Source organism: Lonchura striata, chromosome 16 (genome assembly GCF_046129695.1).
Source record: "Lonchura striata isolate bLonStr1 chromosome 16, bLonStr1.mat, whole genome shotgun sequence".
Classification (NCBI taxonomy): domain Eukaryota; kingdom Metazoa; phylum Chordata; class Aves; order Passeriformes; family Estrildidae; genus Lonchura; species Lonchura striata.
In genome coordinates, this window is record NC_134618.1 from 5,339,110 (window position 1) to 5,364,663 (window position 25,554).

General features: G+C 40.1%; 1 protein-coding gene across 38 annotated transcripts in view; it reads left to right on the forward strand.

The window, feature by feature from the left end:
* RBFOX1 (RNA binding fox-1 homolog 1) overlaps positions 1-25,554 on the forward strand; it is a 1,167,105-nt gene that overhangs the window by 583,469 nt on the left and 558,082 nt on the right. For 2 of the 38 annotated variants that reach the window (XM_031506152.2, XM_021531196.3), the window contains exon 2: positions 20,581-20,618. The exons of the other annotated variants lie outside the window; for them this stretch is intronic. The gene's annotated coding sequence lies outside the window, so the exon portion shown is untranslated. The remainder of the gene's footprint in view (positions 1-20,580; positions 20,619-25,554) is intronic. 38 annotated transcript variants of the gene reach the window in all.

Sequence of the window (25,554 nt, forward strand, 5' to 3'; positions counted from 1 at the left end):
CCTTCTGACTGAGCTCTGAATTGACTGTTCCTACTCCTGCATGGCTTGGTTTTCCCTCGTGCATTTGCCATGAGCTCCTTCTTTCTGTTCCCCTCAATGTTCCTGTCACCTCCTGGAGTTAATGGAATTAAATTCTAATACTAACACTCAATTTGCAATTTTGGAGACTTGAAACGTCACCTGCTCTGCATGAAGGAGTAGCTCCTGTGGTAAAATGTGAATGTGATATATTTTTAACAGAAATCTCCTGCACTTGAGAGGTGTTTTCCATCCCCAGGAGTGCTTCTGTTGTAAGGGTTTCTCTCTGGGATGTCCATATGCTCTTTTTCCCACAGTGCTTACACATCTCAGGATGCAAGAAACTGGGCAACACAATTTTAAAAGAAAGCCTTGGGAAGCAAATGCAATAAGTGACATGGTTCCACAGCCGTGACATTTGTGAGAGTGTTGAACAAACACATCAGCCACTTGCAGGAAATATCCTGGCAGACCTGAGGTGCTCACTGGAAACAAGGAGAGGATTCAGAGGCACAGTGTGGGTCAAACAAGAAGCAATGCAGCTATGGGGGAAGGAGCCTGTGTTTTACATCCTTTCCTCCCCAGGTATGGGGGGAGTTGTCTCTTCTCTCAAAATTCCCAGGCAATTATATTTTGAAAGAAATTGAACATAATATGCAGCTGCTTAAATATTTGACATGACACTTCCCATCCTGCCTCAGCAGGTACTTATTGTTCTTTTGGCACTGTTCTGATCAGCATGTGATGCCTTTAAAGTACTCTGATAAGCAAGAATCCTGGCTGTAAAACATTCCTGGTGTTGGGATATCATTTCTGAGTCACTGGTTTGATGCACAGAAACATATGGCTGGTTACAGGAGCAGACTGAAGAGATACAAATGACAGTGTGACACTTTGGCCAGGGCTGGTATCACAGAAAAGAGGGAGGCAAAAACTGATGTATATTTTAATTACATTATTTGCATTGTTAATATTAATCACTGATGAAAAAGCACTTTATTTCAGGGGGTGCACGCATTAACAGCTCTGGTATTAGATGTAAAAACAAATGGATCTGGGACCAGCCGGGTCCCAGCTAAACATTTGTTCCTTCCTTTCCCAGACCTGCAAATCTTCCCATCCCAGTTCCTGTATGATCAATGGAGCAGATTAAATGCAGGAATAAGTAATGAGCAACATTTGCCATAAGTCTGAAGTTTTTGGATGGCCACTAGAAATGAAACCAAGATGTCCTGGAATATTTTGTCATTTCAAGGCTTGATGAGGAGTTCTGAGTATATTTCAAAGTTGTATGTTTAATTTCTGATGGAAGCTTGGGCAGGGATATGGAGGTTACTTGGTAAGAGAGCATTATCCAAGAGATCAGGGTCCTAGAGTTAAGCTGAAAATTCAGAGTTCTTTCCCAATGTGAATGACTTGCCCATGGACCTTCCACCATTATGACTGATTATATTAATATATAATCAGTTTTTGAATATATTAATATGTAATCTCTTTTCCCAGGTAATTTCTAATCTAGGTGCTCCAGCCTTTCAGGGTTGAACAAGCATTGACACTGTAAAATGCTACTTCCAGCTATTCCATGTTCTTCCCAAAAAGTCTAGAAAGTCCTTTGCAACTTTGAACACCTTTCTTTTATTTTGCAGACAACTAAAAGGAAAACCAGGAAAAATCTTTTTGAGGGAAGAAGAAGAGTGATGTGGTTTTGGTGTTGTTTTGGTTTTGGTTTTTGTTTGCATTTTTTTTCCTAAACAAGAGTTTCACTTTTCATGAAGATGAATTATATAATAGAGATAGCCCAGAGGTCTGTAATTAACTTTATCACTTTATCTGTTTTTGATCTAGCAGGTCTTCAGAAGGAAGCATTATTGAATTTACATTCATATTATCTCTTTCTCCCCTAAAAAAAAAAAAAAACAAAAAACTTATTTTCTCAGTCTTTAGAAAAGTGAAGACAATGTTATTGTGTTGCTCTGTTCTACCATGTTGCTTTCAATTCCTATTTAATAAGACACAGGACATCTCTCATAAATTCTGTACCATCAGTGTAATGTTGCTTTGATGATACATTGCATGTTAAGTTGGGATTGGCATGAAAGGATAGTGAGGGCTCAGGAGATATTTTTATATTATTTTCTATTTTTTCCCATCAATGTTCTGCATCTCTTGCTGTGAAAATCTATGGAGAGCTCTTGGTGTGAAGTTTGAACATGGGGTGTTCTGCCCTCTGGTCATGGGCCTTCTGCAGCTGCTGCCCTCTGCTCCTCCCTGTCCCTCCTCACCTGGAATTAGCTCTCAGTGCCCTCCCTGCAGCTGAAGAACTCCTTATTTTGGCAGCCCTTCTGGAGGGGCACGAGTGAATCTCAACAAAAGATCCATTTCTGGAGCAGAGCAGGCCTGGGCAGCTGTACTGACCCTTTTCCTCTGCTGTTGCACTAAGGGTAAGACTTTCCCCACAGGATTCCACTTGCAGCTGGCAGAAGTTTGGAAGCTCTTTTCCAACATTTGAAGTTGCTCCCTCTTCATTTTCCTGCAGGTATTTATAGATACACTGGAATTCTGGTGCCTGTCCACCTGAAAAGCAATACATCTCCTCTGTTCTTGCTTTTCTTTCCATGGAATAATGATGACCTCAGCTGCAAAAATGAGGCTGGGCATGAAATGTCATTTAGACACCTCAAACCTACTCTTGTTGCAATACCATTTTCCATGGATTTTTAAGTTTTTAAATATCTATATAAATTAATACTTAAATACATATGTAACCTATCTTTTAGATAGGATCCTATATTGTATAATGCATTTATTGCCCCTAAAAACTCACTCAAAATTGTATTGTTCATTTCTAATGTAACTCTTGCTGTCTCTTCTTGCCCATCTTGTTATTTCTGTGCTTTTCATACCTTTCCTTCGTAGTCTATACTCTTTTCCACATGAAAAAAATTCATCACTTTTTCTTCCTTTTTATATGCTAGTTCTTCAAGTTGCTATCTTCTTGCAGTGTGGTACAGGATAATCAAACCAGCAAACTTTGTCCTTTTTGAAGTAGCGGTGTTTGAACATTTGAAATCACACAAAAGAAAGGCAGATCAGTAGTTCTGGCATTCTTCAAAATTGCTCTTTCATTTGAGAGGAATAGAGAAGCTCTGGGTGGGCAAACTGAAAGTTGTGGTGTGTGTTTAATGAAGCTGTGGAGGGAGGCAGGAGATGGATTGGTAATGACTCGATGCGGTGAATGCAGACGTGTCCACTTAAAGGAGAAAAATGTGCTTCAAGTATAATCTTATATTTGATAATCAGCCCACGGTTGGAATGTATCCAGGGCTTCTCAGGAAGGTCTGAGATCTGCTCCCTGGAGATGAAGTTCCAGCAGGCACCGCCCTTGGCCAGCTGAGTTTCACAAACCTGAGCGTGTCTGCTGAAGTTTGGGATTTGGACTCACGTTCCTGACTGCTCCGGGCACGGTGCTGTGGGGTGTGCTGGGTTTTCCCCGCTGGGATCCAGGGATGTTATCAGATGTTATCACCTGGCAGCATCCCTGGCACGGCTTCCAGGAGATGCTGACCCAAAACCCAAACGCGGCGTCCCGGCTCCGCAGCGCAGTTGAACGGGCTGTGCTGGGACTCCCCAAAGAGCCCAAGGGATGTGCTCATCAGTTCCACACTGCAGCTTTTGCCCAGGTCTGGCTCCTTCTCCAGGCTCTTTAGCGTGTGTGATGGGATTGTTTTTCCTAGGAAACCTCTCCCGAAGCCCGTGTAATTAATGTCTGCATTCCTCATTCTAATTGTGCAGCCTGGCGGTGGAGAATTGCTCTCCGCACAAGGAATTCCTGCCTCGGGAAGCGCCCATGCCTTTCCTCGCCAGGAATCATTTCCAGGAGTAGTTTGGGGGATTTATAATCTCAGGAACACCTCCCAATGCAAACTTTATAGCTCTTAATAGCTGTTACTTCTCCTTACAAAAGTGCATCTCTCCCCAGACACGCTTTTGACCTGGGGCAATTAGTTAACAAAGTAGTCATTAGCTATTGATAATGATCAATTTGTCAGGAATTATTGTGAAATAACGCCATATTCTCTATTAATTAGATAAACCCATGTTAATTGTGGGTGCTCTTAAAAGCACTTTCTTGGAGGATCAAGTGGGCTTGCCATAAGACAAACTGAGCAGCAGCTTTGCAAAAGTAGAGTAAATTATATTAGGAATTAAGATATCTATTTATTATAATGATACTTTTAGAAATGTTCATGATTTAACAGGTTTACAATTTTCAGACATAGCTGCTCCAAAGGGAAAGAAATTAATCCAGTCAGTTTTTCCAGAAAGCAGGGTCCTTTCTGGTCCTTTCTGGTACCCTTTTCTAGAATAAGGAAAAAAACAGTATGCACACAGACATAAAACTGTATATACCTCAAAACTGCCCATATGTGGGACAGGAATTCTTCAGTGTGCTTGTTCATGAAAAAAATCTCTTTTTAGTTCTTTTTTTTTGGCCAGTTTATGATGCATCACAGAATCATGCATAATCTCTTCAGAGGGATGTGTATAGTTGTTGATGATTAAGAACTGAACTTGTTATAGCCATATAATTTTTTTGTTTATTATAAAACTCAGTTTCTGTTTCTCATCTATTGCTTAGTTTCAAGTATCCAATACAAATTTCTGTTTTCTGAAGAAGTGATTCTGCAGTAACTCAGCATGTGGTACTCTCATCACATCCTGTTAGAATATGGTCATGAAAACATGACCTTAGAAATATACTAAATTAATAAAACCCCAAGAAAATCACTGCACCTTGGTTAGGTGGGGAGGGCTGTGATTCAATGTGCCTATGTGAAATTCTTCTCGGGCTCCATTCAGTTTTAGCACTAATATGTCAAAATATGCAGAGTTTTAGGCTGTTTCCAGCAGTATTTGCTATCAAGTAAAGTATGGGGTTGAGTGGATATTTTATTATAAGTGTGAAAAATTATTTCAACATAACATTGCAGTTGAGTTGTGGCCACTTGATGAACTTAAGCAAGAACTCTTGCAGGCCCTTGCAGACTGGAATTCATTGTTTCAGCAGCAAACAGAAGGTGAGAAAAAGCTATCATATTAACATTTTAACAAAATAAAGCCCCAAGAGTCCCCATTGAGGGATGGGATCCTGGCATTTTTTAATGCCCGTGTGGGGAATCCAGTGAGGATGACAAGTCAGAGCAGCAGGTGAGATCTCCTGGGCAAGTGGCCCTGGGACAGCACCTTCAGAGGGCTGGGTGGGGCTCCCTCCATCCTTCTTGAGTTCTTTTAATCTTCTTAGAGAAGGGGAGAAGGAGGGGTGACGGTGGGCACAGCTCTGACATCTGACTGCACCATGCTGATAAGGCAAACCCGAAATTCATCCTCATCTCAAAGCTGGAACTTTAGTTCCACAGATCCTGCCATTTATTCCTGCATTTAATGCTGCTGCTTCTAAATTTCAGGTCAGAAAGTGAGGAAAAAAGGGGGGGATTGTATTGAGTTGCTATGGAGCAAACCTTAAGGTGCTGCGGGGTTTAGGTATAAAACATGGGTTCTTTATAGCTCCCTGTCTTTGTCAGAATGTTTTCCATTGTGTTTGTGTCTTGTCAGTGCCTGAAGTATTGATTTCCTGCCAGTGGGAACTGGATTCCCAGCGAGCCTTTTTGTCCTTGTCTTCAGCACCCTTTGGTAAAGTCACTCAGGATTGTTTGTTTAGTTTGGTTTTACAAACCATAAAGTATCATTTTATGTGTGGCTTCCTCATTGTAAATGTAGCAGCTTACCCTTCTTTTTTCACTCTGATACTAAGGTTTTAAAGTGGCAATTTTAGGGAAAAAAAAGCAGGTTAACTGACATACCAGGGAATTGTAAAGATTGGTTTCCTCTGGTGCTTTATTCCACGGTGCTGGCTTATGAACTTATTTCAAGGCACAAACTGAAAAAAGTCATGTAGTGCTTATCTGCTGCACAATTAAACATGATTTCCCTTTATGCATGAGCAGTACCGGGTTATTTGTAGTGGTCAAGAAAAAGTAGATGAAAAATAGAGTATAGTTGTTTGATTAAATATTTGTTTTAAATAATTACTGTTTTATTGCATTGGAAAAATGCAGATAACAACAACAATAACAACAACAATAACAATAATAATAATTCTCCCTTTTTTGACTTGAAATGCTTGTGTCATGTTTGAAGATATGTATTAAGCAACACTTTTTTCTTGCTCATCAAATGAATGTGGAAATTTGCTCATGCTTGCAGATCATTGTTTGTTGGTGTGGTGTAATTAAAAGGAGATTTCAGGTCATGATCTAGTAGAGGTTTTATGTTGATTCCTTTGCTGTATTTCAGCAGAGAAGTATTACACAGTAGTCTTGTCTGTAGTCTGAGCTGCCTTACCCTGTCAGTGTGACATCTCTGACACCTAGCTGTGCCTAAATCCACTGCTGTTGCCTCTGGCATCATTTCCAGCCCGGCTCTCTGTGTACTCTGAGCTTGGATCCATCATCACTCAGCTCTGCTTTTCCAAAGACAGTGGGCTGTGAAGTCTCTGTGTGTTCATTGCTGTGTTTTGGATTTTTGGTGGGTGATGCCTGTGATCTTTGCTCAGCACTCTCGTGTGCCACATGATTTGTCACAAAACATGTGGCTGGTGCCAGAGGTGGCCAAGCAGCAGCTTGGCCTTTCTTTCCTGCCCCTTTTGCATCCGTGGTGCAGAACAGCTGATGGTAATCACTATAAACATTAATTATGAGCTGATAGACAAGGGCATAATCGAAGCAGAGATGAGTTAGAACAGTCATCCAACATCCAGACCTTTAAACCGGCTGATATATCTCTGCCTTTGATTAATATGAGGGAAATATAATAGGAAAATTCATTGTCAAGGGCTCTAGTTGTCCAGTTCTGTCCTTCAGTAAGTGTTAAAAAGCAATAACTGGACAAAGAAATCAGACAAACAAAAGTCTGTACTGAATTAATGCTTCAGTAAAATGTTTAAGTAACATATGTCTCAAACTGGCTAGAGTCCTAAAGCAGGAGTAAATGACTTTAATTAAATGATTGATGGGTGGTTCAGAGAGAGCTGCCAATGCACAGTGACTGCAAGGTCAGGAGAGCTGGAAAGGGGACAGGGAACTCGGGGACGAGGGGACAGGGAAGGCCACCTGCCCCAGAGGCAGCAGCAGCACAAGCAGCCCTGGCTCACTGGGGTTGTCACTACCAGGAAGGTTTAAGAGCTTTGTGCTTGGCTGTCTCACAAAAAATTATGCAAAATATCCAGCTGCAGTGTTCAGGAACTATAAAACTTCAGAACTTTTGCTTGTAAACAACAGAAAATAATTTGTTCTGAAGCAGTAAAATCCTTACTCTGGTGATTGGTGACTGGTGATGACACTAAACTTCCCAAGGCACTTTGTGATAATTAGAAGTATCTACAGTGTTAAGCATTTTTGTTGAATGATTCTTGGCAAAGTGGGTGCCAGTTTTCCTGTGAGAGGGGTCCCTTATATATATGTGACCCTTTTAACTGCACAGTTTAATTTAGACATCTCTGCCACATCTTCTGAAGTACTGATATGAGATAATGAGCATGGCCAAATCCTGGTTCGGTTCTTCTTAAGTGCCTGTGAACCAGAATTTTGTCTGTGATTCTCTAAGAATTGTGTTTCATTATTATTATCATCATAATCTATTTTTTCAGCTATGGTTGGGTAACATTTTTGCTCTCACATAGGCAGAGAATGTTTTTTCAATAGACTATTGCAAGATTATTTTGAATATTACCTTCTATTTCCAGTAAGGTATTGCTAGCAAAGCTTTTCTTTGTGTGCTATTAAAATGTTTATATCCCAACTTTTCTTTGTCCATCAAGCCTTTCTAGATATTGCTGCAGTTTTCTTCTTTGACAGCCTTGGTGGCACTTCTTAACACCAAGCAGAAAACACTGTGCTCTTCCAAATATTTTCTGTCTGCATCCTGTGGCAAATCATTGAGTATTGGCTGTTAAGGAAAAAGTGAAATGGTCTGAGGTGAATTTACAGAATCTAGGTTAAATAATGATTACTCGTCCCAGTTTCAATTGTGTCCCAGATTTGAACATTATGCTACATAGTCAATTCAGATAAATTAATGGTGAATCTGTTTCACAGCTGATTATTAGTTTCCCCTGAGATTATATTTGAATATTTTTTATCTTCTATAGTTTCATGTATTTCTTACTTTGTTTTTAGATTTTTCTCTTTTTTTTTTTTTTTAATGGCTATTGGCAAGAAAAAGGTGAAAATATTTGTTTATTCAGAGAAGATGTAGTTCTGAATAAATTTTGAGTAATGTGAAATATTTTTACTTTTATGGCAGTATTGTACACCTTAGCAAGTAGAACTGGGAAATTGGAAATGTTGCTTGCTGGGTCACCATTTCAAAAGCACCTGGATGCAAAAGCAATGTGTTTCCTATGCTGATCATCATTGCTATTCTCAAGTGAAGGCTGAGGAGCCAGGCTCCCCTTCAGCAGGATTTGTCTGGCTCTGGCACTGCCAGGGCAGGGCGTGCCTGCTCCACAACATCCATTTGCAGGAGTCTCAGCAGCCTGCAGAAATAATGTTGTGCCAAAGAAAAGCACCCCTGCCCTGGCAAACATGCCATCAATTCCAGCCATTGTCTCTGTGTGTCAAGTGTAATGCATTGGGTTAGGATAACCTGAACTAATACTTTTATTTTAATGAGACAGGTGAATAGAAATTTCCCAGAAAGGTATTTAAGGTTAAGGTCATAAATGTGCTTGAATTGCTGTGTTGTTGAGTGTTTGTGGTGCACTGTATCACAATGAGATAAAACAACAATAACCTGAGTGACTGGGGCTGTGGTGAAAGGGAGGGTGAAAAGAAGCAGAGGAGCTGCATGAGGTTATAAAGTGTTTGTGTCCTGAACAAATAGTGGAAATGTGAATCCTGAAAGCCGCTGAGGGCACAGGTGGCTGTAGAAGACTTTAACCCTCTGGTTCCCCAAACAAGTGGAAGGACAGCACTGGTCAAATGAAATAAATCTTTCTGCTGACAAGAGCTCAGGAAGCACAGAGCCTCCAGCTTTGTAGAATAGCTTCAATGTATTTGAATATTTGTATTTCTGTTGCAATGTAGTTGATATACTAGTGACAGTAAAGGTGCATCATAATCAGTGGGCTGATGTCCTAATGAAATTAATTACAGGTACAATTTGTGAGCAACAGTCTCAAACAGTCTGTTAAAATACGCTTTGCTTTAGAAGAGGGGCGCCAATCAGTGCAGTGTTTTGGAAAGAACCAATATGTTTGGAATACTGAAGCTATAAAAGAAAAAGTAGTTTGAGTACACTGAACAAAAGAAATCCTTTTCCAACATCTTGGTGTTGATCTTTCTGTCTTTGCAGTAGTAAATAACATTTACTTGGCCTTTCAGCTTATTATCTTGTTATTAGGAAAAATACTTCATGTACAGATGAAATTTTACCCCAAACATAACTGACATTCAAACCTGATATAAAGATGAATCACACAAATGACAGTGTTTACTTACAAAGTAGGGATTTTTTAAAATTTTAAATCTCAGGGAAATTACCAATTCAGGTGCATTGCACTGCAGACAGTTTGGTGTGGAGGAATCTACACTGGAAGCACAGTGAGTCCTTCCACTATAACTGTCATTAAATAAAGGACAAAATGGTGGAATCAAAAGAAGGCACAGAGGTGACAGTGATCTGCTTTGCTAAATCAGAATAACTGCTTTAAGGTCCAACGCTGCAGGAGCTAACCTTGAAAGTGCTAAAAATCTCAAGTTTGTGACATTAGCAGGGTAGAAATAAAAAAGCTATGAATCAGTGTTAGAACAAGCTTGTGCATCGTTTCAGCGTGATAAATTAAAAAGTGTCCCCTGCAATCTGCATGTGAAACCCTGGGCACTGCTAAGCTGATGTAATAAACAGCAGCCACTGCCACAAATTTGAGCACTGCTTGCAAAATGCCCAGAGGAGGAAGATAACACAGGGTGAAAACGTGTGGTGCTGAGACTTCTGGCTTTGTTATTTTTTTCCGCTGGTCTTGGGCTGGACCTTTTCAGATGCACTCACTGATAGCTGATGCATTCATGACAGCATCATTTTCCCTTTTATTGATTCCCATTATCTAAATTGCCATTTAAGACATGATTTTATATGTCTCTATTCAGGACAATATTGTGCCTAAACTGAGCTGCAGGTTGTGATGAAGTTTCATTGATAGGAAGGAACCATGGTCAATTAACACAAAATGGAACTTTCATCTGGATCTGTAACCTCCACCTAAAACTATTAAAACTGCGTTTTTTTTTTTTTTTTTTAGATTTTCAGATACCTCTCTTGCTGTGTTTATGTTGGCTGAAGGTGTGGTGGAGGAAAGGGGAAAATATGACTTTTGGCTTTATAAGTATCTTACTCTACAATTTTTTGTCTCTTCTTTGTGGTAAATAACAGTGAAATTCAAAACATCAACAAAAAGGAAACAAACAACACTGACCCCCCCAAATTAGAACCAGCGGCAGAGTTGAGATTTCTCTGGTGAAGCTGCCTTATTGTCTGTACCTGAAAGATGCACTTTCCTCAGAGAATTTTGGACCAGGGGAGGAGGAAATTAATCATATTTGCCTCATTGTTTCCTTCTTAGACAAACAGGAATGCAAATCCCCCAGATGGGACACCCAAAATTTTGAAGCACTGATTTGAAGACACGAGCCATAACCAGGATGTGGTACCCAAGGATGAGCCTGGGCAGGGCTGCAGCAGTGATCATTAATGAGGATCATTATTAATGACATAATAATCATTAATGAACGTGCAAAGGCTGCAGCCATGCAGGTTATAGTGAGGTGACTGAAATACATCCCACAGCTTAGACTTCCTGCTGTTATGTGATTGGATTGTCTTCTCTTTAGAAAATAGTGTGGGGAGGATGGGGATTGACTGAATGTGGCACAAAGTTGTCTTAATTTTTGTAGCTCACAAAGGGGTGAATACCTTTGACTTTGTGGGGGTAAGAAAGAATGATTGTGTTGTTTGTAAGGAATACTTTTGAAATTCTGTCTGGCACAGCAGAGTTTCCATAGGTGACAGTAGCAATAGCTGTTGGTCTAATGGGTAGTCATTATGAGGAGGAATTAAGTTGTTCTTTGCAGTAAAATTATCCAAGGGGAAATTGCAGAACCAAATCTGTTGCTTGGAGTTATTTGCCTTTCCACTGATTTGGTTTCATTACACTCTTTCATGATGCTGAACTTGAAATTTCTTCACTGATTTTTTTGCACTAATAGCCAGCTCTGCTGCTGCTATGTTACATTCTTCTGGGGACATGACCCTTGATTCTTTTGGAAGTTTCTTTATCTCATTTTTCCACAAACTTTTAAAAATGTCTTTTAAACCATTTCATATATTTTTATCAAAATACTACATGGTACTGCAGCAGTGTTGTTTGACTCATGTTTTCAGCCCTCTGCTGTCCCTGCACAGCCTACATGGTACACTCCAGTTACATAAATTCTAATATTCTCTCTGCTTCCTTTTCCTCCTTGAATCTGTCCTCCCCTTATTTATGTTTCATTCTATGGTATATATCACTTTGCAACAAAATTATCATTTTGTCTGAAGGCTTTACGATGGTGTTTGCAATGCATTCCCTGTAGAGATTCTTCAGAATCAGATTCTTCACTTTGCTTTTACCTTTTAGGTAGACAATAACAATCGAAAATCCATCTGGGAAAGCTGGGAATAAACTCATGATGGATCTGATTCCTAATGGATCCTGGTGAAGTACATCTGTGCTTTATCCCAGCCATCCTACCTGCTGAAAGCAGAGAGCACATGGATCTCTTGGTAGTTACAGCATTTCTCTGTGGAAATGAATGTTCAGGCCATTTTGGAGACTTCAGAGAAGACAAGTGCCAGCACAGTTTCCTTTGAAACACGTTTCCAGGGCTGTATCCAGTCTAGGGCACACCCCAGAAGTTATTCCAGATGTTCTTAGGCCAGAAGTGCTCGCTGATGGCTTCGGAATGCAGCAGGGCTGTAAAAGGGCTGTGTTCATTATGGCACTCTCAAATTAGGTTGTATGATAATATTCCCTTCAGAAACACAAGCTGATAAAGAATATTTCCCCTTCAGAGGAAAGAAGGTGTGGTCTGTCCTGAGCTGCAGACCAGTCACTATCCTTGAGGGGCTCTCCCTGCTCCTGACTCCGTGGTTTGTTTGAAAGTGATACTCAGAGCACCAGGCTGGCAAACAAATTGCATGGTGAAATTATAGAAGAGAGGATGTGAAAAGAAACTTAGCATGCACATTGGATTAGTGATTAGTTTACCTCATCAAGGTGCTTATATTTGGTGGGATAAGTGCCAGTTGCTTTGAGCTCTGTAGTGATTCAATAATGTTTTAGGCCAATATGTGGAACAACTGAAAATTGAGCTGTATTAGGTCATACATAAAAATATGTTGGGTCATGGGTTTGCTTCTATCCACACAGCATTTATTTAAAAAGACTGCAGCCACTATGTAGGATGAGTAGCTACCAAAAGGGGAGATAGTTCTGCTGCAGTAAATGAAAAATACTACAACAGGGTTGCAGGTGTACAGCAAAACCCATCAACAGAACCTCCCAGAATAAACTGGGAATAATTTACTTCAGGTTGACCCTTCTGCGAGCAGGATGTGGAGCCCTCAGGATGTTCCTTCCCACCTCAGTCACTGTGATTCAAACATGAATTCCCCAGGGCAGCTGAATAATTGAAGGTGCTGTGGCATTCCAGTGTGGCTGACTGCACAGACAACAAATGCTGTCCTTCCAGATAATCCACTCCTGAAGGGCTGCTCTTTTTTATTTTTTTTTTTTTTGGTAATTTGCTTAACAGGTTTTCTATTCCTTCTCAGCTGTTCTAACGTATTTAAGGAAAATCAAATCCCTTCAGTCAATTTTAATTCCATATTGTATTTAAAATAAGTACTATAAGCTTCAATTGTCTTCAATGACAATATTTGTTTTGTTAGACCTTCAAGTAATTTTTTTTTCTTTGTCCTCTTTTTTTTTTTTTTTTTTTTTTTTTTTGTAGTAGTAGTTGGCTTTAGGAAACATGTTTCATTGTATTATTTAGAGAATGACCTTCAGTACTGATAACATTTTGTTATAGTGCACTTTTTTCCTGTGCACTATTTAAATAATGAATTGGAAATCTACACAGTTAAATGAGATATGACTGCACAGATTTCTGTATAAATTGGGAAACTTTATCACCTGCTCTGCAAGGACAACCTTTACCAGTTGTGGATATTTTTCTTTTTCAGAAAACCTTTCTAGAGGAATTCCAAATCTCTCATGTCCCAGGTCATTAAACTATGTGTGCAAATAGTCCTGGTACTGCAGAGTGGTTGAGTAGAACAAGAATCTTTTTTTGTGCTAACTTTTTCTAAGCCACTGCTTTGAAAATGTTTGAAGGAACAAAATACAGGATAAATTCTAGGCAGAACAATTTGTGGTTCAAAACACATAGAAAAGAGTAAAAAAAAGGTACTGTTCTTTTTTGTGTCTATGTCATGGTAGTTTTTATATGGAATTCAGACAGTAGAAATATTAAATAACTTCAGATATTGATTAAGTTTGAAAAGCAGTTTAATTTTTTTTCTTAAGAAGTATGAGAACATTTTTGTATTTTAGATTTGGCTAAAATTATCTGTCATATGCAGATGATTATGCAATATCTGCCAGCATCCTACCCTAAGACAGTTTTACCAGATGGTCAAGCGTATTTCATGTGGCACTTGTTTAAATGCAACTATATCTAATTTTTCCTGTAATTATTAACATCATCTTGCATCTAAGGACTTGATCTGTATTGAATTAACTACTTCTAGACTACTTCTGCCATATTTTGGAGTGAAAAGATGGTATTTCAACCTTTGTAGTTGGCAGACAAGTATTTTGCTTTAATATCTAAGAGAGCTATATTATCATGACAAAAATTTATAGTAGGAATAACAAATATTTTATCCAGTGATGATTATGCTGTTGCATAAGAAAAAAGGGCTTGCTATTTAATTTATGTGTCTCCAAGCAAAATGGGACTATGGCACTGAGACTTACTAAATTCATTCTGAGTATTAAAGCAGCAATTTGAGGTACATGTGACAAATATAAAGTCTCTTAAAAATGCATTTGCTTGAATAAAACCCTAAATTAGGGATGTAGGCAGGCTTGCAGTCACATCAGTGATGGAAGATGATAATCAAACAAGATCTTCACTGGGGGATGGACAATTCCATAGTTTTATAATATTATTATTATTATTATTCCACATGTACAGTGGATACTGTGCTGTTCCCCCTAGTCCTTTGCTCTTTAAATTTTTGCTTGCTGCATTTTCCCTGGGATCCTCCTTTAGAATGTTCTGGGGTTTGAGCTGATTCCTCTGTTGTGCTCTTCTGTAGACATCCTGGAAAAGATTAAATTATGACCTTTTCAGTAAAGCCTAGTTAAGCAAGTAGATAAACCCCAGTGCCATGGGTAGATACAAACCAGTACCATGGGTAATTAAAAGCCAGTACCGTAGGTAGTTAAGTCAGCCAAGGGATGCCCAACATGCAATTTGGGTGTTTAAGATTTATTTCTGAGCTTCAGGCTGCAATTTTTGCCATGGGTACCATAGTTGGCAGTTTCTCATTTTTTATTGGGCATAAAAAGTAATAATATGGGACTGTTATTAGCTACAGAATAAAGCACTGTTAGCACTCACTTTTTATGTTAAATCCAAGTACTGTATTGATTTTGCAGTAGGAAGACATGCAAGTCAGAAATGCAGTAAACAGTGAGCCATTAACAAAGTATTGGTTTGAGGTGTGAAAGAGAATTGCAGAGTTCCAGTCAGAAATAACAGAAGGAAGGATATAAAAGAAGACAGTGGAAAGAGAAAGCAAGAATAAATATAAGTTAAATAGTATTGAAAGCACATTCAGTCACTGAGAGGATTTTTACTGCATTCACTTTTTGCCATGAGGCATCATCCTGTGTATTTCAGTACCAGCTTTCTTGAGAGCAAGAACTGGAAGGCTTGGCCTGTAGTTTTAGGATGCTTCCAACAAAAGTAGTAAATACACCCCTGAGTCTGCTTGTACCTCTAGTTAATGGCCATAATCTACAGCAGTTCCAGTCTAACACCCTGCTGTGCACAAAGGGAGCTGACCCTTTAACAACAAACACTAAACTACAAAGCTCATGTAGCAGCAAGGGCAGAAAAGTTTAAATTGTCAGTGAGATGAAGTGCAGCCCAACTTGTCCGTGCAGCACCGGGTCAGGCAGGGTGAGATTCACATCACTTCCAATGAGCTGGGCCTCACAATCTCCTGGTTGGCAGCACTGCATTTATATTAAAACATAAAATCGAAGTGACAGAAAAAGAACATTTTCACCATGGTTCTTGTGGACAACAGGACTTGTGAAGGATGTTTTAGCTGTGTAATTTATTCCTGGATAATTGTGATTGACACCCATGGGGGAAAAATGCTTTGGGAACAGCTCTGACTCTTGGGTAAGCCCTTGTTTGGATGCCCAGGTTTAAATATAGATATGTGATTCTATTTGTTACTTTAAGAAGAAAAAGTATTGCTATCATGAGCTATTAGTTATAGACTCTATTACCTCTTATTTTTTAGAAGGTTTAGACTGTCCAGGGGTCCAGACTGCCAAGACACAGGTGAGGAGGGAGAAGTTTCCTGGGTTTTACCTGGTGAACTACTGTCAGCTTGCTTTTGTAGGATTGCATCTTGTCTTGAAGACACACATTATGTGCAGTAAAACCCTTGTTATCAAATCAATTTGTGGGGCTGAAGGATAAGGTTTTCTTTTATTCAGGCAAGGTGTTCTTGTGTGCATGGCACCTGGCTTACAATTTGTATTTTTACACAGTTGTACAGCCTGTTGCACCCTTACTAAAACCCCTTTATTTTACAGGGTTTCCCCAAATTCTCTGTAATTTTGCAGTTGTTTTTCATGACCATAACATTCTACACTTATAATATCTCAACGAAAACACTAGGATGGGATATCAGCAAATCCTGGAAGGACTGTGTCTGATCCAGCAGTAATTTGCATCCACCTGGGGGTGAGTTAGGATGTTGTGTGGGCAGGAATAATCTGAGGAATGGGTGCACACTGCATCTCTCCTGGCAAGAGGTGGGTGTCCGTTTGGGAACTCTGCTCCCCAGTGGCTCACAGTTGCTTTTATTTTCTTAATAAAGCTGCATATTAAATTTCTCCTTTTAGGCTGCAGGCATTTCAAAAGACAGGCTGTACTGTGCTACAGATGCTGGTCATAAATCAAAATACTGGTGGAAAGTGGTAATAATGATGGAATATTCCATCCGCTCTTTGTTGGCTTTTCTTCTTATTTTAGGACTTTAGAACTGATTTGTGGTTGGAGCTTTTACCCATCCCATCTCCAGCACTAGGAGCTGGTGTGGTGGTGGGCTGGTAGGATGCAGGGGTTGGGATGGGGGCAAAGATAACCTGTGCTTTTCAGGATGACACAAATAAGCTCTAAGGATGCTTTTTTTTTTCAATAGATCCCCTTGCTGGTGGTCTGTCTGTAAAAAAGGACGTGCAGGTGCTGGTGATTACACCAGGGATGTTCCTGCACTGCTGAGCAGGAAAGGGTCAGACCTGAGTGCTGGAATCAGGTTGTTCCTGACCTATAGAAAAGATTTGAACTCTCCCAGCAACTCCCACTCCAGGAAATGTAGAGCCAAAGGTTCCTGCTGAATTAGAAGAGGCTAAAGGAAACTACCTGGAATGTTTGAGTGGATTGCCAGGCACCTCTTTGCCTGCATAGTAGAGATGGTCATTAATGTCAGATAACCATTACTGAGATCAGGTATTCAAGAGAAAATAATGAGCTGGTTTTCAATAATTCAAATATTTCTCTTTTCCAACAATTGCTTTTCTTCTACCTTTTGTATACACCGGCTTTCCCTCTTTAGTCACATCTGATCTTTTACTTGGAAGAACTGTAATAAATGTAGGTGTTCATCCTTTCTTCTAACAGACAATTGTATGAAACTTGAAGCTCTGCATTGATTCCAAGGAATTGGTGTCATTTGTTGTGGACAGACTCCTCTGTATATCTGTTGCCTCTCTTGCTTTTTGTAGTATGTTTCCCAATTTTTTTTTTTTTTTTTCCTTCCCCCTGTCCAGCTCTCTGGGTTTGTTTTTTTTTTTTTTTTTTTCCCCTCTGTTTTCTTCCCTTTTCTTTTTGACGTTTTTTTCTTCTCCCCTCTCCCTTTTTGCTTTCCAGCTTCAGTTATTTTAGAACATGGTGTTATGGATCCCTTTTATTCTCATGTCAGCGTTTCAACCCTCATCAAAGATCCCATCAGCTAAAACCAGATTCTGTACTCACACACAAGCCCCCAGCAAATTCTCTGATGTTGTTATGAAGGGCTCAGACACATTTTCCTTCTTGGAAGAAGGAGAGAAGTGGGAAGGGGAGGAGCAGGTTGCTGCTAGAGAATCTCTTAATTTCATCCATTTTAAAACTGATCTTTTGTCTACATTGCCACTGCCAACCAGCTTTTGGGCCTCTCTTAGCCAGCTGTTCTTGTTTTCTCTCAACACTTGGCTGTCTACCTGCACAGTTTCCTGCTCTGTCAGGAAGTAGAGTTAAATAGTTTACTCCCTAAAGAAACAGGAACTGCACTGGGAATTTATTTTTTCTTTCCTTGCTTTTTGCTTCTATTGCACCTTTATGCCATTGTTTCAACCTTAAGTGGTGCTTTATGTCAGATGAGGGACAGACATTTTTCTGAAAAATGAAGGTCCCCCTTAGTCAAGAAAAAGTCCTGGGCTCATTACTCTGTGGAAGGAAAGCTCAACAAAAGCTGGGATGAGAAAGAGCTGCTCGATGACAGAAAGAAAACATAACTTCCAGTGTATTTGTCTTGGAGTAAAAGTAATATAAGCCCTCTATTGAACAGGTAACCTATTGATTACAGCGCAGCCAGAGCACTCTCAAATCCCTACCAGGCTTTCCCTCTAATGGATATTAATGTCTCCAGCTTTTCTCATGTTGGTTTGGAGAAATATTAAGGGTTAGAGCCAATGTAACAAAGAACTGTTCCACAGTTCTGGTATCTTCTGTCTTTAAGAGCCACTTAATCAATTTCACAGTTGTCTAAGGATACTGGTTAATTTGCATTCATGTTATGTAATTTAAAGATAAAATGATTCATGTTTCATCTATTTAAAAAAAAAATATTCTGCAGAGGCTTCCTTCTACTGTCTGAAGAGATATTACATAAAGAAATGAGCTACTGAGTGCATTTATCAACTAGAAAAAGACTCTCCTTTTATCTGAGCAGCTTTTCTAAATATTTCTGTTTCCTTTTCCCACTGTGTTTTATATAAATTTGTGAACATCAGGAATATAATTTCTGACATACCACTGGGGAGAGATGTGGAGGGATGAACACTGTTGCCCTTGCACTTCAGTGGAAGGCTGGGGATGTTGAGTCTTTACCAAGGCAGATGTTCCCAAAATGTTCAATTCTTGTTAAATTGTTTGATTTCTCTTGTGTATCTACTGTAGGATAGTTTTTCTGTTACTACAGAATGATAAATATTGGTTAATGTACAAATTTCCTACAAACATATGCATGTATACATGTAAGTACACATACACATAAATAAGAGATCATGTCATAAATGGATATAAAAGAAGCCTGTTGCAGTACATTTCAGCTTCTTATATTACCAAAGTTAAGTGAAAAAGTTTAAATGTTCTGTGCACTGATTATCTGCTGTTAAAAATTAAAAGGATTTAATTGCTTGGGGTTTTATATTAATGTTTAATAGACAATCTTTCACCTGAATCAATTTTACATTGAGGACAGAACTCTGTCAGTTTGCATTGCTTCTGCTGGTAGACTTAGTTGATCAAGAACATTTAAGAAAGATTTTTTTGATAAAACCCTCTAGTTTCCTCCCAAAAGCTGCCTCCATGTCCTCTTTTACTTCTTGCCTGCCTACTTGTGTTCCCCAAAAAAACTTCTCCGTGCCAGGTCTTGGCACAGCCCATGTCTCTGCGGAGGTTCGCAGGGAGTTTTGTTTTCCAGCTTCTGAACAATGATCAAAGCTGTCACATCAGTCAGTTTTATTTCATCCATGTGAAATTTCTTCCTTACTCTCACAATTCTTTTATCTTTGTTTCAACTACCAGCAGCTCCAAAAGTCAGATTCACTCTATGAATATGCAAAAATGTGTCTCTGGCTGCTCCCTTCTAGCATGACTGTTCTCCATCCACGTTTCAAGCCCTCCAGAAGTTTGGAAGTCAGGGGAAGTTTGGAGTAATTCAGAGGCTGTAAAGTCCTGCATCCCTCTGTAGTACAGGGATGTTTGTAGCCAGCTGAAGAGTTTTCTTTACCTTCTGCCATTCTGGAAACTGCTACTCAGGGATTTCCTCCCCTCAGTGCCTCCACAGAGCCACAGAGTCAGGGCATTCTTCAAGTTGTGTGTCTCTGTGGTTTCTCTTTATCTCTGCTTTGGTTGTAAATTTATGCTTTTTAATCTTGTTTAAAATCATTTTAATGTCATTCTCATCACCATAAAGAATAAGTCCAGTTTTAGTATTTCTCAATTAGATTATTTTTGGCTATTTTTTGAATTCTACTGAAATGGAGGTTTAATTGGGTCAATACGGTGCCAAAATTCATGTTATCTTTCAGCAAATTGTTTTTATTTCCAAAATAAGAAGCTGTAACTTCAAGCAATGTGATTCCATAATATTGAAAGCTAATCAGCTCTGTTGTGTGTTGAGTGTGCATGGAAAGAAGAATTTCATTATTTGATGTTTTGTCTGCACCTGTAAAGCCAGAGGCCAAATATTTGGAAGAAAAGCTTTCTAAAACCAGGTTACTTTATTAACTCACAGCTAGTGTGCAGGGGTTTGATTAGAGTTAAGCCTCAGAATCATGGAATCACAGGATGGTGTGTGTTGCAATGGACATTTAGGGTCTTGTTCCATACCCTGCCATGACAGGGACACCTTCCACTGTCCCAGGCTGCTCCCAGCCCTGTCCAGCCTGGCCTTGGGCACTGCCAGGGATCCAGGGGCAGCCACAGCTGCTCTGGGCACCTGTGCCAGGGCCTGCCCACCCTGCAGGGAACAATTCCTTCCCAGTATCCCATCCATCCCTGCCCTCTGGCAGTGTGAAACCATTCCCCCTTGTCCTGTCACACAATGCCCTTGTCAGAGCCTCTCCAGCTCTCTTCCAGGCACTGGAAAGCTGCTTTAGGTTCTCCCCAGAGTTTTGTAATAATTTGGAAGGTCTGGTTCTACCAGAGCCTGTGTGTGTGTCGCCACACGTGACAGAAAAAGCCCCATGGGGGTTGAAATGTATGGAACAGAAGGGGAAGGGCAGTGAGGGCTTGCTTAGGCTGGCTCAGTAACACGCTGTGTGCTAAACCTATGGATAGAAGTTCCAATTCTTTCACATTAATGCCCTGTCCATTGTCATTACAGGACGCCTTGAGCTTTCTCACATAGTGCGTTGAGGTTTGGTGAGTGACACTGCTTTTTTCAGAATATTGCTCCAATCCTTGCCTGCTGAATGCAATCCACAAGCTGTGGGTGTCAGTCTGGAGAGAGGAAAAAAAAAAGTGTCTGAGCAGCAACATTTGTCTCCTTGATGTTTAAAAAAAGACACTTGGGGTAGTGGCTCTCGGTTCAGTTCTCACTTTTATCCTGCACTTAAACTTCTGATTAAGGTCATGCAGGACACCTTGTCATCTTTGCACCACTTAGCTTGACTTTTATCTGATGCTGAAGAACTCGCTAAGTTGTCTTTGAAGAATAATGTTCTGAGGAAAATGGATCTAAATGGATATATTGGGTAAAATAAATTCACCTGCAGGCCTGTGAAAAAGCACTGTAAATCTTGCCATGACCCTGTTCACTAAGGAGGTTTGTTGATAGCATTATATTAAATCAGGAGCAGCAGAGGAAGCTATAGAGATATTCAGCAGTAACTGAAGAGGGAGAATTGCATGGCTTGTGGGATTACAGAATATGGAATTTTGTACTTCCAGGTCATTACTTTGAATTCAAATACACTCCTGGTAGTAATAAAAATCTGTTACCAGATGACAGCTCTCCAGTTTCATGTATGGAATGAGCTGAGGTTTTCTCTCCACCTGGTAATGGGCAGATGCCTGCTACAGGAAAAGTGTCACAGCTGACACTATCAGCTACCTCTATTGCCATCTCAGGGGGTGGGCAGCAGATAAATACCTATAGCACAGTCACCTCTTTGACCTTAGATTAGATTCTTCTCTGGTGTTCAGCAGGGAGCTGTGTGCAGGGAAAAGTTTAAGGGATAATATATCTTCCTCCTTTATATAGCATTGTTGAACACTGCTGCAATGAACAGGAGGTAAAAATTGAGGGCAATTTCCAAATTGTTGCTCATAAATTAAAGACTATGTGCTATTTTTTATTTCATGTGGCACCAAACAGGGTTTCAACAAGGGAGGCATCTGAAAGGAGGTGTAATTAATAAGTATTTTGGCATAGGCTAGCATTACTCTTTCTCCCTTATTCTCTGGGGCTTACCATTGTTGACACCACTGAATAAGAAAGCTAATTTATTCTGGATGTGTAGGTGTTACAGAATATAGCTGCTTTTGAAGAGAAGATGTTGTGTATTTAACATGTCTGATTTAAAGACAGTCGTCCTTTGGTGCTTGCAGAAGTAAATTCTGTGACAAGTCTCTGTGACTGCTGTGTGACTCATGAAGTGGGAAGTCCTACAGGAGCTCCCACAAAGTGGCTTTTCTCTCTTGAAACCAAATCATCTCTCTTGGGCCTTCTCTGGGGTTTGTTTTGCTCTCAGTGAGATGGAGTTTCATGTGAAGCTCTCGTTCCACAGGAATAAATACAAAAAGCAGTTGCCTGATGATTCCTGAGGTAGAGGCTACTGTGAAAATCCTCATGTCTCCAGATAACTGTGATTACTGATAACCCAGCTACCACAGGAAAGAAGTATATGGATTTACAACAGATCCCATGCACAGGGGGATGTGTAGGCAGAGGAGGAGCTGGAGCAGTTCCTGGTGTGACAGGAGGACTGCAGGTACAAACATCACTGTGGCAACCCATAGGGCAGCATTTGCACCTGCAGCCCCTGAGCCAGCTCTTGACTTGCTTGGAGGTGCTCTCCAGCCATTTGCCCATGGCTCACCATGAAGCAAAGAGAGGGCAGATGTTGTTTCAAGCCCAAACAACTGCTCTTGGTGGCTGGAAATAATTCAGATACTGTTTATAAAACACTGTGACAGATTGCACTGGGTACAAGCCCTGCCTTTTGCTGGAGGCATTGTCAGTACAGGGGATTTGAGGATGTAAAGAAGAGAAGCCTACAGAAATCCCCCTACAATTATCTCCTAGATATCTCCTAGATATCTAATTCAAGAGAAACAATATTCTTTGCCTTTGCTCATAAGCTTGATGCTCACATTAAATTGAAGTGTATTATACTTTTTTCTGGATCAGATCTTAAATATGCTTCAGAGAAGTAACTCTACTTCTGCCACTCTTACTGTATAACCTGTTATATGCAGCATTTTTTCTAAATGCAATAATTTGTAAACAATTATGAAAACTAATTTATAAGTAACTTAGGATGTTATTTGCCCCAAAGGCATTAAGGTTAGTCAAAATTTCCAGTACTATGTGGTTTTGTGTTTTCTGTTTGGTGTTTTGGGTATTATTATGAGAAGCTGTAAATAGCAATGCTGATAGATTTTTTTGCATTGGAATTAACAGGAGCCCATAAAATAGACTTGGCATGGAGTAGCAATCTTTATGCTGATGAACATGGCAGACATGCCCAGCTTCCACCTGGGGACAGTTGACACAGATGGCAGAATGGATTTTACCATGTGCTATATGTCTTATTAATTGCTGTGCCCATTACTGTAAACTCCAGAGCCTTCTTTGTTCCACTGTTGTGGACAGTTTATCTGGTGTGTGCTTACTGCAAACAATCATATTTCTCTATTTATTTTGTGGATATTGTGGCTTCTCTTCTCCCTCTGTCTGCTCTCCTTCCCTCCCCCTGGACTTGTGCACATCTTGTTTTGGGAAAGATCAAATCCCACCCATTTCTGAGGTGGTTTAGCATTTTAAGCAGAGAAGAGTTGGAGTGACAGTCTAAAAACAGGTAAAATGTATGTGAGATTCCTTTGCAACGTTTGTATCCATGGAATATGGACAATTATACCTTTGAGTCCACTCTTTCAGGTCTGTAAAGATTTGGATGACCAGAGATGCTGTGGGCTGTGGTTCCTCGGGGTGAGCTCCTGCAAAACCATTAAAATCATTGTGTGGAAAAGCAGATGGACAGAACTCATCGAAATCCCCAAACTGTAAATTCTAGAGGGACTCTGCCCCTGTTGCTACCAGGTGTGAACCAGACAAAGAAAGTCTACAAACTGAGTGAAACACTGCCTAAAGTATTCTGGGTAAAGCGAGGATATTAAACCAAGAAAATACATGAAACAAAAAGCACACAGATAGCAGCACATCCTGTGTTAATTGTTATTTTTTCTGGGTCTGACAGCATTATAAGCAGCCAGTGGGTAGCAGTAGGTACCCACTGGAGAACAGTGTGAGTTAAATGTTTTCTCAGTCCTGGGCTTGTCCTAAATAGCTGGTGCCCTATTCGGGGAAGTTGATTGAGCTGTTATTGTCACTTAAGAGCCTTCTCCCTTACACAGTCGAGCATCTCAAATGCTGAACCACTGTCAGGTTTGCTGTGGTAGCAAAAGTGAATTGTAATCAAATCCTCTGTCTGGTGGGACTTAGCAGAACAGTGGTTATGGTTGGAGGCATGAAATTTAAGTGGGCTGCCTCTGGGGGCTTCCAAGGAGTCAGAGAAGTCCTTGAACTGTGACAAATAAATTAGGACATGAAATCTTTTACAAAACCATAAAACCTTTGCGAGCCATGTCCATGGTACAAAAGCCCCTGGGAGGCAGGCAGGCTGTTCTGGCCCCCAGCAGCAGCTCAGAGGAGGGAAGATGGACAGCACAGTTCACCTTCTAACTCACTCATTTCATCTGTGCCACTGCCTGATCCTGCAGCTGTGTTTCACTGGTGTGGGAGTCCAGGGCATCCCTCTGGCTGCCCTGGCAGGGGTCAGGAACCCCCCTGTGCAGAGCCCCCAGAGACACTGGCTGTGATCTCTGTCCATGGAAAAGAGTTCTCAATCTTACAGCATGAATTACAAGCTCTGAGTGTTTGATATCAGTAATTATTAAGTGTGGCACGGGTGCAAAAGTAAAATTTTAGGATTCTAGATACAGGGTTCAAAGGGGACAAGATGGAGGAAATTGGGTGTGCCTTGTCCTTTTTCTCCTTCTTCATGCCCTCCATGTTTCACTGTGGTGTTGGCATTTTTCTGTTGGTTCAGGCTGGGGACACACTGTCCAACGTAGGTGACAGATATTGGCACGTTCTTGTAAATCCAGCCCAGGGAGTTTCTGGTATTGAATGTTTGTCACATCCCACTGAGGGCAGAGCCCCACACGCTGCCCTGCAGGACAGAGCTGGGCAGGGCAGCAGAACATGTGAGAGATAAACAGAATAAACAACCTGGAAACCAGCACAGACCAATTATGGCTTCTGCTTTGGCAGCGGGGCTGACAGACAAGAGACTTTCTACAATCTCAGAATCATCAATACCACGGATTCCGACACACTGGTGCTTTCAGCATTGCTAAAAGTCATGTTTTAACAATTACAGGCATATCTATTAAATCTATTGTGCAGCTGGAATTGCAGCATGGAAAATAACCTTCTTACAAGGCAATTACTGTAAAATGTTGTTCCTTCCTTGCAAGAACAACATAAACACACTAAAGTTTTTTGCAATTTTTTATTAAATAGCTGTTCTTCAATTATTTAAAGGTTTCAAAAAAAAAAAAAAAAAAAGCAAAATAACCCCCCAAATGTTACCAAAACAGCCTTATCTCACATCTTTGTTACCACCACTTTGCATTTCACTTTTCATGCCAGCTTTCACAACATGATACTGTGGTACAATTATGAATTTTAAAAAATGCATAATGATTTTTGACATTCTTTTCTGTTAGATGATGGCACAGGTTTAATTCTCAAAACACTTGAATTATAAGATTTGGATGAGCTAACCAATAGTCCATTCTTTTTTTCATTCTTTTTATATTCATAGAATCACTAAGGTTGGAAAATGCCTCCAACATGCCCAAGTCCAACCTGTGTCCAATGCCCACCTTTTGTTTCACAGACATCACATTATTTTGCAGCGTGTTGGTTTGTTCCTATTCATGTACAAGGTTCTTTTGTGTTGCTTTGTTTTGTTTTTTAAAACATCCTTGATGCTGAAGTAGTTGTAAGCTACAGTTAGAATTATTCTTTTACTCATTTAAAAAATTGCTAGAAGGTATGTGGTAGTTA